Raw genomic sequence first — 13,189 nt, forward strand, 5'->3', positions numbered from 1 at the left:
CAGCTTTGTGGCTATGTGGTTCCTGAATTCTTGGCTCTCTAAATCTTCCTGCCTCATTTGGCAGAGATGATTGCGCCAATCCCATTTGGACTGCAGTCTTAGAAGGAGGGGGAATCATGTATGTACACTGGCAAACCACTTCCTGGCCTGATCCAGCAACCGGACTGCGTGTGGTTATAGCACTGATCTTTGGCGAGGGGTGCATTTGTACGACAGGCCATCCTTTGGCAGCCCCAAGCGCTGGAAGCACAGTTGGATCGGGCCCTATATCAATTCACTTAACTGATCCGGAGGCTTCTCATCTCTGCAAACCATTTTAAGATCGTTTTCTGTTTTTATTAATATCTCACTTTGGGCATTTTTGTTTGGAAAGATGACCGAGGAACGCTGGAGAGTATAAAATTACAGTTCAAATCCAGGGCAGAGCAGAACTGCATCTGAAGAAGGATTTCATTCTAAGGAATACAAGACAGAAAGAAAGATGAGAGTTCTGTTGGAGCAAGGGAAAGCAATGCATTTCAAATGTGTTCTGTTGCAGTCTAACTTGTTAGACTGATGGTGCGTCAAGAGCAGGGCATCAAAGCTTACTTACGTCAGAAAAAAGTTTCCATCTTACCTCTAGCTATCGGCATCGTCGGTCCAAGAGATCTTCAGCCAGCTTAGCATGGTGTACGAAGACCTCACATTTCTCAGTAGAAATGTCAATGTGGTTTCATTCTATGCTCAGTGATAGTCCAACCCAATGTTCTTTTATGTCTAGTTGCAGTCCACATAATTGGTTGTAGCCTGTCCTTGTGCACCTCTGGGATGCCCTTTTGTTGCACCCTGCCTCCGTCACAAGTGCGATTGGTTGTGATGAACAAGAAGGCATTTTTCCATGCATGGTGAAAGTCCTTACTTTCCCTCTACATTGGGGCCATTTTTCATCTGTTTTGGACCTTTCTAGAACCTCTGACGCTTCTGTGATCACCAGCATTCGAAAGGGGCCGATGAGTCACTTGAGACTGGAGCCTTGTTTGCCCTTGTTGGCAACCTTCAGCCTCGAAAGACTATGGTATAAGCCTACAGCACCCGGTATTCCCAGGCGGTCTCCCATCCAAGTACTAACCAGGCCTGACCCTACTTAGCTTCCGAGATCAGACGAGATCAGGCATGTGCAGGGTAACAGTTGCCAGCCTTGCGGTGTTGTTTATTGTTTGAGATTCTTCTTTTCCAAGACAGGGATGGAGTCAAAGAAAGTTAGCATGTTATGGTCAAGTGTTACCAGGATTCTTTTGGAGTGCAGAAAACCTCCATGCTGTAGAACTGGGCCTGGTTTCCGCTTCCCGAACATTGGTGCACACTTGCCTAATTTATGCAGATCATCACCACTGGGCTTTCCTAGACATTGCAGAATTATATAGATTAGCACGGGGCACACACAGTCCTGGGAATAAGGTCGTTGTCTACACGAGATACAGTTTTCTTACTGTAGTTAAGTTACTTATTCAGGTAACAGACTGTCAGCTGTGCAGGTTGAGGCCAACTGATAGAAAAGATGCGTGCTGAAGACTGGAGGACCAAGGGATGCTTTTGACAACAAGTGCTCACAGGAATGCAGCAGGCCCTTGTCACATTCTATCTCTGAGTCACCATTGGGAGCGCCCAGTAGTAGGAGCTACTACTCTCAGTTAAGCATGTGGCTGCCGTAAGTGGTCAGCCACCAGGTTGCAATTAGACAGTGGGTGTTCCCAGGTTCTAGATTGGCTCCACCCATCCAGGTTGGCCACTGGGCCCTCCAGAACAGACCCAGCCTGGCTGACAACTGCCTCCTTGCTTGTCTACCCATCAGGACCACAGGCTGCTATTATAAGTGCCTGCCTGGAAGGGCTGGGCATTCTCTCCTCCAGGGTTACCAATGTGCGGTGACAGTAAAGAAGGCCAATTCTATGCTTGGGATCATTAGGAAAGGTATTGAGAACAAAACGGCTAATATTATAATGCTGTTGTACAAATCGATGGTAAGGCCACACCTGGAGTGTTGTGTCCAGTTCTGGTCGCCGCATCTCAAAAAGGACATAGTGGAAATGGAAAAGGTGCAAAAGAGAGCGACTAAGATGATTACTTAGTCATGGGGCACCTTCCTTATGAGGAAAGGCTACGGGGTTTGGGCCTCTTCAGCCTAGAAAAGAGGGACATGATTGAGGAGGGAGGGTGACATGATTGAGGAGGGACATGATTGAGACATACAAAATTATGCAGGGGATGGACAGAGTGGATAGGGAGATGCTCTTTACACTCTCACATAACACCAGAACCAGGGGACATCCACTAAAATTGAGTGTTGGGAGAGTTAGGACCGACAAGAGAAAATATTTCTTTACTCAGCATGTGGTTGGTCTGTGGAACTCCTTGCCACAGGATGAGGTGATGGCGACTGGCCTGGACGCCTTTAAAAGGGGATTGGACAAGTTTCTGGAGGAAAAATCCATTACAGGGTACAAGCCATGATGTGTATGCGCAACCTCCTGATTTTAGAAATGGGCTATATCAGAATGCCAGATGCAAGGGAGGGCACCAGGATGAGGTCTCTTGTTATCTGGTGTGCTCCCTGGGGCATTTGGTGGGCCGCTGTGAGATACAGGAAGCTGGACTAGATGGGCCTATGGCCTGATGCAGTGGGGCTGTTCTTATGTTCTTAACTACAATTCCCAGGAAGCCTTGCAGGTCTCTTGTTACCTGGTGTGCTCCCTGGGGCATTTGGTGGGCCGCTGTGAGATACAGGAAGCTGGACTAGATGGGCCTATGGCCTGATCCAGTGGGGCTGTTCTTATGTTCTTAGGGTGCAGGCAGCCCAGTGGTGTAGCTAAGGGGAGACTGGGGGGGTCAATGGCCCAAGGTGCCATGCCTGGGTGTGTCAGTGGGGTGACTTTCTGAGGCCTGGGGAGGCCATGCTCAGGCACTAGAGGGCATCAGAAGGCATCAGAAAACCAGAAGTGCCTGGGGGTGTTAAAAACTTTTTGCCCCTGGGAACCAGATGGCTTTGCTATGCCACTGAGGCAGCCAGCACGTGACTCGCAGGGCTCCTGCTCCAAGCCTGTAGCACATGACAGTCACCCGTGATTTATTAACCTATACATTGTGCACTTCATGATAGGTTTGTACTGAAAGGTAAAACAAGATTGTTTTAAAATCTCGGTTTCCACCCACAGATGTCTCAGGCTACAAAGTGGTTCAATACACCAGCTTTGAGGTTCATGGCACCAAAGCTTTTCATTTTTATTTCGTTTGGATGGATTTTTTGTCTGCCTCCTCACTCATCTCTGTGCGAGATGATGCATTTTCAAACAGTGTCTTGCTGTGGAAATGTGTTTGATTCATAGATCATCAACAGGAGTGGCTGAAACGTTGCATTATATTTTAAGGAAGCTTGGCTGCCTATTTTAGGCCCATCTCTAAAGAGATAAATAAAATAGTCCCCAACACCTTGGTTGGGTCTCTGTGTACATACCAGCAGCCTCTAGGCTGGTGAATGGCCTTTGGCACATCTTATGCTACTGCTATATTTAATCTTGGCTAATGTGTGTCTCTCCTTGAAGTAGCTGAATTGTGTGCTACGAGTGGGTTGTTGCTGTTTTGCCGTAATTCCTTTCTAGCAAACTATCTCTAGGCTGTGCTTATGGGGCTTGGCAGCTGATGACATAGAGTGGCATACCAGCATTTCACATATGGGGAAATAAATAAATAAATAAATAAATAAATAAATTTATTTGTATCCCGCCCTTATCCCTAAGAGGGACCCAGGGCGGCTCACAACATATAAAAACAGTTTTAAAAGCATGAATTAACAAGATAAAAACATATTAAAAACACATTAACAGAGGCCATAAAAACAGTAGTCAGAATAAAGTCAGAATAAAAAGAGCATAAAACAGCAAGTCATAGAGGAATCCAGCCTGTAAAAAGAAACTAAAAGATGTATAAAAAAGTTAAGAAGGCCATGGAATCAGAAGGCTTGTTTAAAGAACAGGGTCTTCAGGCCTCGCCAAAAAAACTTAAGAGAGGGAGCCATTCTCAAGTCAAGGGGAAGGGAATTTCACAACGTTGGTGCCACTACTGAGAAGGCCCTATTTCTTGCCGCCGCCCCACGAACCTCCTTGGGCGGTGGCACTTGTAAAAAGGCCTTCTCTGATGACCTGAGAGGACGAGCCGGATTGTACGGGAGTAGGCAATCTCTAAGATAGCCTGGCCCAGAGCAGTATAGGGCATAAAAGGACCCTTAGGACAGTATAGGACATAAAAGGAGTATAGGGCATAAAAGGACATGCTTGTAGCACTCTAGCATTCTACTGAAGAGCATTGCCTGATTACCCCACCTCTCTACATACACACTGCACATTACTGCAGGGTCTTCTTCAGTGGCTGGATATTGCAGTCAATGACTCTACAGTAGCTTGTTTTAAAAGGATACAGTGGTGCCCCCTTATCTGCAGGGGTTCTGTTCTGGACCCCCCCCCCCACCCGTAGATAGCTGAAACTGCAGAACCAGGCGAATGCCTGCCCCTGAAGTCCAAACCACCTTTGGAGGCAAGGGAAGCCTGGCTCTCCTCACCCCCGGAGGGGCTTCTGAGCTCAGAAGAGGCTGTGGACGTCCATCCACATTCTCTGTCAGGCTCAGACTGAGCTTTAGAGCTGAAAACACGTGACCTCCAGTTTCATGGAGAAACCAGAAGTGACGTTTTTTAATGCCTTATAAGGCATTGGGAGACCTTCCAGGCCTCGCAATGCCTTATAAAGCACTAAAAACATCACTTCCGGTTTCTCCATGTGTTTTCAGCTCTAAAGCTCAGTCTGAGTCTGGCAGAGGCCATGGATGTCTATCCATGGCCTCTGCTGAGCTCAGAAGTCCCTCTGGAAGCAAGAGGACCAGAGTTCCCCTCACTTCTGGAGGTGGCGCACCTGGGGGTGCCTATGGCAGGCTGGCAGATCTGGTCTGTGCATAACTGAATCTTCAAAGATGGGATTCGTGGATGTGGGACCTCCCCTTTATTTATTCATTGGGATAAAGGTGTTAGAAAAAAAAAACAACCAAGTCAACATCTTGTAAGGCCCAGTTCAAATGTTGTGCAATGTTAAAGTGAATTATGGTTTAGTGTGACAACTGTGAGTCCTGACAAATCCCATCTTGTTCTGAACCACAAGAAGTTGCACATCTCCTCCCCTCAAGGGGAAGGAACATGCAATCCCAAGTCTTGTACCATCATGTTGCCCAATGATGAAACCTTGATTTTATGTGACATCTGAACTGGGCCCATCTGTTATCAGTGGTTCACACCCTAGCTGTCATGTGTGGTGTTGGTGTTGAAGACTCCGTTTTGCTCCCCCTGCCTGGAATGGCTCTAAAGGGGAGGGGGAGGGGCCCCTTGCATGCTGCGGTGAAGCTCCCTGCAAAACTTAGTGCTTTTCACCCCCTCTAGCTATGCCTGAACATATAAGGAGCTGATTACTTTGAATGTGGGTGTGTTTTAAGAACATAAGAACAGCCCCACTGGATCAGGCCATAGGCCCATCTAGTCCAGCTTCCTGTATCTCACAGCGGCCCACCAAATGCATTACAATCTCTGCGCATGAACTGGAGGTTGTCCATGACTTTGTGTACCTTGGCTCAACGATCTCTGACACTCTTACTCTCGATACCGAACTAAACAAATGCATTGGTAAAGCAGCTACCACATTTTCCAGACTCACAAAGAGAGTCTGGTCCAACAAGAAGCTGACGGAACATACCAAGATCCAGGTCTACAGAGCTTGCGTCCTGAGTACACTTCTGTACTGCAGCGAGTCATGGACTCTTCGCTCACAACAGGAGAGGAAACTGAACGCTTTCCACATGCGCTGCCTCTGACGCATTCTCGGCATCACCTGGCTGGACAAAGTTCCAAACAACATAGTCCTGGAACATGCTGGAATCCCTAGCATGTATGCACTGCTGAAACAGAGACGCCTGCGTTGGCTCGGTCATGTCATGAGAATGGATGATGGCCGGATCCCATTCTAGTTTTAGCCTGGTTTGGGGGCCAAACTCTCTTTCTGGTGACTGTGGGAATCCATCCCAGTCTGGTTTCCCAGGGTTTATGGGAAACCAGGGTTTCCCAGGGTTTCTGGGGAAAAATACCCCGGGGTTTGTGGGAAAGTCAGGTTCATGGGTTGTACACTTTGCTTATTACCTGCATCCCTGCTTGGGAGATTGCAGGGTCCACCCTGGCCCACAACACTGTAACATTTTTTTAATAGTTATTAACATTTAAAAAAGCCAAAAACAGTGGTTTGCCAGAGGTAAACACCAAAAAACACCAGAGATTTGCCATGGTGACCTCTTGGAGCAGGAATCATTTGAACTGCAAACCTGGGATATGCAGTGGGTGGGGTGGTAGGGGAGGCAGAGCCTCCCCACCAGAGTCCTTCAAAAAGTGCTGCCACCATGTGAGGTGTGCAAGCACTCAACCCATGTGCAAAAGCATGTGCGTGGTGAACCACGTGGTGAGGAAAAGTTTTGAAAAGTGCCCTATACCTCAACAGTTTGCAGCAGGGTTGTGTGGTGGGTGGGGATGTAGGGGAGGCAGAGCCATGTGAGGGTTTTGCGCATGGGTTGTGCGCATGGATTGGATTGTGCGCATGGATGCGCCTCACAAGGTGGCACGCGGCGCTTTTCAATACTTTTCACATGGTGGTGGCACTCCAGTAGGGAGTAAAGGCCCACCAGCGCAAGTCTGTGGCAGGGGAAGGATTTATTACAGTCAGGGGAAAGGCCTAGGGCAGGCTAGGAAAGTGAAGGTGGTTTGGGAAGGATATAGGTACTCCTTGGGAGGTGAGGCGGCAATTACCTATAGAAGAAGCAGAGAAAAACCAAACCTGTCAGGTTTTGTGGGTGAAAAGGAGATGAAGAGATTCACTGCGCCATTGTTGTCTCAAAGAGAATTTCAAAAGTGGAAGGGGAGCTGGGGGGTGCGCGCGAGATAGCGATCTATAGATAGACTCTCACATGAAAAGGAAGCAGCCGCTCTTTCTGAGCATGAATACGATGCGTCAGAGGGGCTGCTTATATTTTCTCGCCTCGGCAGACTCAATATAAATTACTCCCACAGCTAAAGGCCACAAAGGATGTGAAAAGGAGACAAAGACCCCGTGCCTCCATCCGCCTTGTGCCACGGTGTGTCCCAGGGACACCTGGGCAGGGCCTTTTCCCCACTAGGTGACTTTGGACAGTGCATTTGAAGGGCCAGAAACAGCAACAGATGGAGAGGAAGGAGGCATTTCACTTCCCTGCTGTGCTTTGGTTCTCGCTCTTTAGCAGAGGGGAAAGAAAGGACAGAGGGCCTGATTTGATAGGAAAGGTGGACGGAAGCAAAAAGTTTCAGGTTAAATGGAAAGTGCATCACTGGCAGGTGAGATTCAGGAGGGCTGCAAACAGCTCACCTGGAGCACAGACCTCATACTTCCTGAGTCTGGAATGCTCTGGTTTGGAGGGAGTCACATCATTGCTGCAATTCCGACTAAGCGACTCCGAAGTGTGTATCTGTTTATTGCCTACCTTCCTTCTCTGAATCCAAGGTGATGCTCGTGGGGTTCAGGCAGTTTCCTAGTCAGGCACTGACCAGATCTAGAACAGATCTGGATTTCAGGAATGAGCAAGCCATGTTTGCTTCTTGAGACACCAGGTGCATGGAAGGTCATTGCAAGTGGGTTGACATTCAGTTGCGCAAACAGCTCAGAGAGCATTTCCTTCCTTCCCCCCACCCCAAGGCGCAAGGATGGAATCTGCTTGTGTTGCTCACAAACAAGATAAGATGGACGACTGGATGCAACAGGCCCACAGGAGATGACCAAGCAAAATGTTAGGGTTTGAATCAGAGGGCAGAAACAGATTTGTCACCTTTTCAACTGGGCAAATCACAGAAGTCCAGCCATTCACCTTGACCCTCAAACATCAAGGAGCTTATTGCACCACGATATAATTGAGGGTAACTTTTATCTCTGCTTCCATTATTGTCATTAGTAAGCACAGAGGGAAATTTCCCTGTCTGACTATGCTGCATTGAAGCAGAAACAAGGTCGCTGGTGATGTGGGCGTCATTGTATCACTAGAGGATGAATTGATTAATTCCATCTATCAGTGCTGAGTAATAGCATCTGTAGTCTAGCACCCCTGCATACTGCCACTCATAGGAATTTTGCTTCCTGTTGGAAAATAAAATCATGACAATAAAACATGCTCACATTGCATTCATAGCTGGCTTTCTGCTTATTGGGGACTTCCAAAATAGGAACAGTCCATTAAAATTATGAGTGAGTGGCAATGCTAGGTGGGAAGGGAATCTGGTGGGACCAATTTTTGGGATGAAGGTAGCAATTTGAAAGCAGTAGCCCCTTATCTGGGGGGGGGGCACACAGTCTGGGTTTCCCAGGGAAATCCCCACATCACCTATACTCTTCCAACCTCACCACTTTGGGGGTCTCCTACCCACATAACTTGAAGGATGGTCTGTGTTTTCCATCTCTTGAAATCAATGTTTCTAGGTCTGATGGTAGGTCTTTTGTGGCTCAAGGAGCCAAGGACAGAGTGCTGCCTGGTGGTGAAGAATGAGGCTGAATTCAGTGTACATTTCAGGGATGGAGCCCACTGATTTTGGTGGGTTCGGGTCCAGAGCTCAGTACAAAATCAGTCTGTTCGCAAAGGTGCACAGCTAAAAAAAATACAAAAGGCAAACTGAAGGGCAAAAATGGCCCTCTTGCTTGCATTTCCAGCAACAAGTATCTAGCTAGGCCAATTTTCTTCCAGACAATTTTATTTTAGGGGCTGATTCTACCCCCTCCCAGTTCAAAGCATGCTTCATTCTATGCGGGAGGGGGCACCAGATCGCCTGGGAGAGGTAAGTAAAGGTTTTCCTTACTTCCCTGCCCTTCGGCCACATGACCTCCAATGACACTGCTCAGACCTATGCCAGCTATTTAGTTGGTGTAAGTCCAAGGACACTCAGGGCGTGAGGCTGAGCTGGGAAGGGGGGATAGAATTTCAGCATGCATGGCTGCCTCCAAGTTTCTACCCCCCCCCGACCCCTAGGTCTCTCATTGCCATGTTCCACCTTGATCCTCCTCCAAACCACCCCTAAACTGCCACTGCTGTCAACCTACCTGCTCCAGGTACAAGGTTTTGTGGGCCAGCTTTACCTGCATATGTCTTCTGGCTTTTTGTGCTGACATTTCAGCCTACAGATCGAGGGAACAACTTTTGTACTCTCATTCTGGGACAGCAGTGGAGAACTGCAAGATCCGCCATAGTGAGAATGGGACAGGATTGCTGCAAGGTGATTTTTATTCCTGCTCTCTTTGCCCCTTTGTCCCTTTGACCTGACTTTTTAAAAGCACCTCATTCTTCCTCAGGGCATGTGTGTTTTGGTTGTTGACTCACGTCTTGGTTTGGGGTGGTGTCTGTGAATTGAGCCACCACCCACCAGAATTAAATTGACTTTTTTTTTCCTCTCTCTTCCCGGCCACTTATTGCAAATCATTTTGTAAAGGATGAAGTTGTCTGTGAATCTGACAAGGCGTCAAGATGCATTGATTGCCCTGTCAAGTTCCAGTAAGTTTGTTCTGAGAAGGACTTTGGCCCTCACCAAGAGACTTCAATGAACAACAGCAAGATACACTCTCTCTCTCTCTCTCTCTCTCTCTCTCTCTCTCTCTCTGCACACACACACACACACACACACACACACACACACACACACACACCCCTTTTACTTCACAGATGAATAAAAATTATGAACTTATTTACTTAAAAATTATGAACACCATTCTTGTTTGTGTAGGGGAGGGCTTGAATAATTAGCACTTTATATATGTATGTGTAAAAATGTCCATGCCTAATTTAACTGATTTTCAGATGCAGCTTAGTCAGTTGTCAGAAGGGAAGGCTTTGATGAAACTGTCAAATAGGCATCTTTGATCTGGATTTGATAAACATAAAATCATATCTCTCAATTGTGCTAAACTAAGGAACACTGGCACCGGACAGACAGACAGATTAAACATCCATAAGAACATAAGAACAGCCCTGCTGGATCAGGCCAAAGGCCCATCTAGTCCAGCTTCCTGTATCTCACAGTGGCCCACCAAATGCCCCAGGGAGCACACCAGATAACAAAAGACCTGCAAGGCTTCCTGGGAATTGTAGATAAGAACATAAGAACAGCCCCACTGGATCAGGCCATAGGCCCATCTAGTCCAGCTTCCTGTATCTCACAGTGGCCCACCAAATGCCCCAAGGAGCACACAAGACAACAAGAGACCTGCATCCTGGTCTGTCAATCCATCAATGTATTGACTGAATCTGTGTAAATGTGCACATGCACAGATCTCACAACTTGTGAAAGCATGCGTTCTTTGTTTAAAGATGGCATGGATGTATGTCACAGCATGTGCCATCTTAGAAGAGGCTTGCCCTTTCATGTGGGACACTGAAGGAGAGAATGCGTCTTCTAAGATGCTGCTTGTTGTGTATGGTTTTTTGGTTACTTACCTTAAAAATTATTATATTAAATGAAAATGTGTGTTCTGTTTTAATTGAGCATGCTTTTTTAGTCAATTGAAGTACCTTGAATGATTAATCTAAACTTAATCTAATTAAATTAATCTATACTAATCTACTCTCCTATGAATTTGGGTGCATGCTGGGCTAGACTAAGAAAGACTGACTGGGTCCAGGGGTCACCTGGGGAAACATCACTGCTGAGAAGCAGTGAGCACTAAAGAGCATCTCTGGTCCAAGCTCAACACTCTAACCACTACACCATACTGGCTCTCAAGTTAGATGACAGCAGTGGCATAGTGGAATCCGTGTATATGGTGCTTTACATGGAACGAGAGGCCAGGTCTCTGCCCCAAGGGCCTTACAGAGTGGATATTGACACAAGGGATACAATGAAGGATGGAAATAGAGGTAGTGGTAAACGGGGAAGAACAGGGAAGACCCAAGCCACCTTCGAAGAGAAAGGTGGGGTAGAAATACAGTAAATAAATAAAATAAGAATATATTGTTTCTATATGTATTGACTCGCTGCAGTACAGAAGTGTACTCAGGACGCAAGCTCAGGACGCAAGCTCAGGACTCTTCGCTCACAACAGGAGAGGAAACTGAGCGCGTTCCACATGCGCTGCCTCCGACGCATCCTTGGCATCACCTGGCAGGACAAAGTTCCAAACAACACAGTCCTGGAACGTGCTGGAATCCCTAGCATGTATTCACTGCTGAAACAGAGACGCCTGTGTTGGCTTGGTCATGTCGTGAGAATGGATGATGGCCGGATCCCAAAGGATCTCCTCTATGGAGAACTCGTGCAAGGAAAGCGCCCTACAGGTAGACCACAGCTGCGATACAAGGACATCTGCAAGAGGGATCTGAAGGCCTTAGGGATGGACCTCAACAAGTGGGAAACCCTGGCCTCTGAGCGGCCCGCTTGGAGGCAGGCTGTGCAGCATGGCCTCTCCCAGTTGGAAGAGACACTTGGCCAACAGTCTGAGGCTAAGAGGCAAAGAAGGAGGGCCCATAGCCAGGGAGACAGACCAGGGACAGACTGCACTTGCTCCCGGTGTGGAAGGGATTGTCACTCCCGGATTGGCCTTTTCAGCCACACTAGACGCTGTGCCAGAACCACCTTTCAGAGCGCGATACCAGAGTCTTTCGAGACTGAAGGTTGCCAATACCAATATGTATTGAAAGGTAAGTATACAACTTAAATTGCTGTTGGGAATGGAGACTAAGGGCCCAGTCCTCCATAGCAGGCTGGTTGCGCATGCGCTGCCGTCGAGATTGCCATTCTGAAAATGTCATAAGCCACTTTGCGACGGCCAGGCATATGCTGGTCTGTGCAGGCCTCTTGTGCCAGCAGCTCGTGCGCTGCAGCTCCAAGAGAAGTAAGTCCTACACCAAGCAGTGCGGGGCTGTTCCAGGATGGGGGAAAGGTGGGTGGGGCTGGGAAGGGGCAGGGGGAGGGTGACAATGGGGGCAAGGGATGGGTGGGTCAGAGGAGCGGAGATGACAGCAGAAGCTCCTGCCTGGGCCTTTCCTCCGCCTGGCCCCAATCCACTGAATTCAGATTTGTGGCCACTGATTGTAGCATAGCTTTGAAAGAATCTATCCTGGTGGTTCTCACACTTTTCGCACCGGGACCCACTTTTTAGAATGAAAATCTGTCAGGACCCACCGGAAATGATGCCATGGCCGGAAGTGACATCATCAAGCAGGAAAGGAATGGCCATTTGTGGCCATTCAGATTTGTGCCAGCGAATTTTGCTGCCGTAGATCTGAGAAGCCCCATGGCAGCTATTGGGGCTTACCCTGGGGCAAGGCAACAAATGCCCCCTTGCCGCACGGAGGCTCCCAGTATGGGACCGCCACCCAGGATGCAGCAGAGTTCCACGGCGTCCCATTGCGCAAAGTTAGTTCGGATGAGGCTGTTCGGCGTTGTGACGAACCTTTCACAAACAAGGCTTTTCTTTTTTAAAGGTTTAAATTAAATTCAAAAGTGGGTGGCAGGAAGGGAATGAAATGCTACATATTCAAGTACTGGGTCTAAATGACCCCAATTAGATGAAAACTCAGATTTAACAAGAAATAGCAAGCCATTTTGAAGCAGCCGTTACAATAATGAGGTGGTAACATGTCAATCTTTTTTTTTTTTAATTCATTCCATAAGGAGCTTTTCAATTGAAGGAACAAATCTATGAGTAAGGTATCAAGCATCTACATTGTGTATGCAGGAAGTTATTATTATAACTACTAGATATCACTGGTGGTGGTGGTGGTTGGCAACCTTCAGTCTCAAAAGACTATGGTATAAGCCTACAGCACCGGATATTCCCAGGCGGTCTCCCATCCCGCAAACCCATGGATCTGCCCTGGGCCCATATGATGTTTGCAAACCACTCACTAAGCTAGCAATGGGAAAGATGGTTGGCAACCTTCAGTCTCGAAAGACTATGGTATAACCCTACAGCACCGGATATTCCCAGGCGGTCTCCCATCCAAGTACTAACCAGGCCTGACCCTGCTTAGCTTCCGAGATCAGACAAGATCAGGAGATAGTGTTCAGTATAAGGAGATGGTTGGCAACCTTCAGTCTCAAAAGACTATGGTATAACCCTACAGCAC

General features: G+C 47.6%; 1 pseudogene; it reads right to left on the reverse strand.

The window, feature by feature from the left end:
- Window positions 1-1,059: 1,059 nt before the first annotated feature.
- Window positions 1,060-1,176, reverse strand: LOC136656386 (5S ribosomal RNA; annotated as a pseudogene).
- Window positions 1,177-13,189: the final 12,013 nt, after the last annotated feature.

Source organism: Tiliqua scincoides, chromosome 6, assembly GCF_035046505.1.
Source record: "Tiliqua scincoides isolate rTilSci1 chromosome 6, rTilSci1.hap2, whole genome shotgun sequence".
In the NCBI taxonomy this organism is placed as follows: domain Eukaryota; kingdom Metazoa; phylum Chordata; class Lepidosauria; order Squamata; family Scincidae; genus Tiliqua; species Tiliqua scincoides.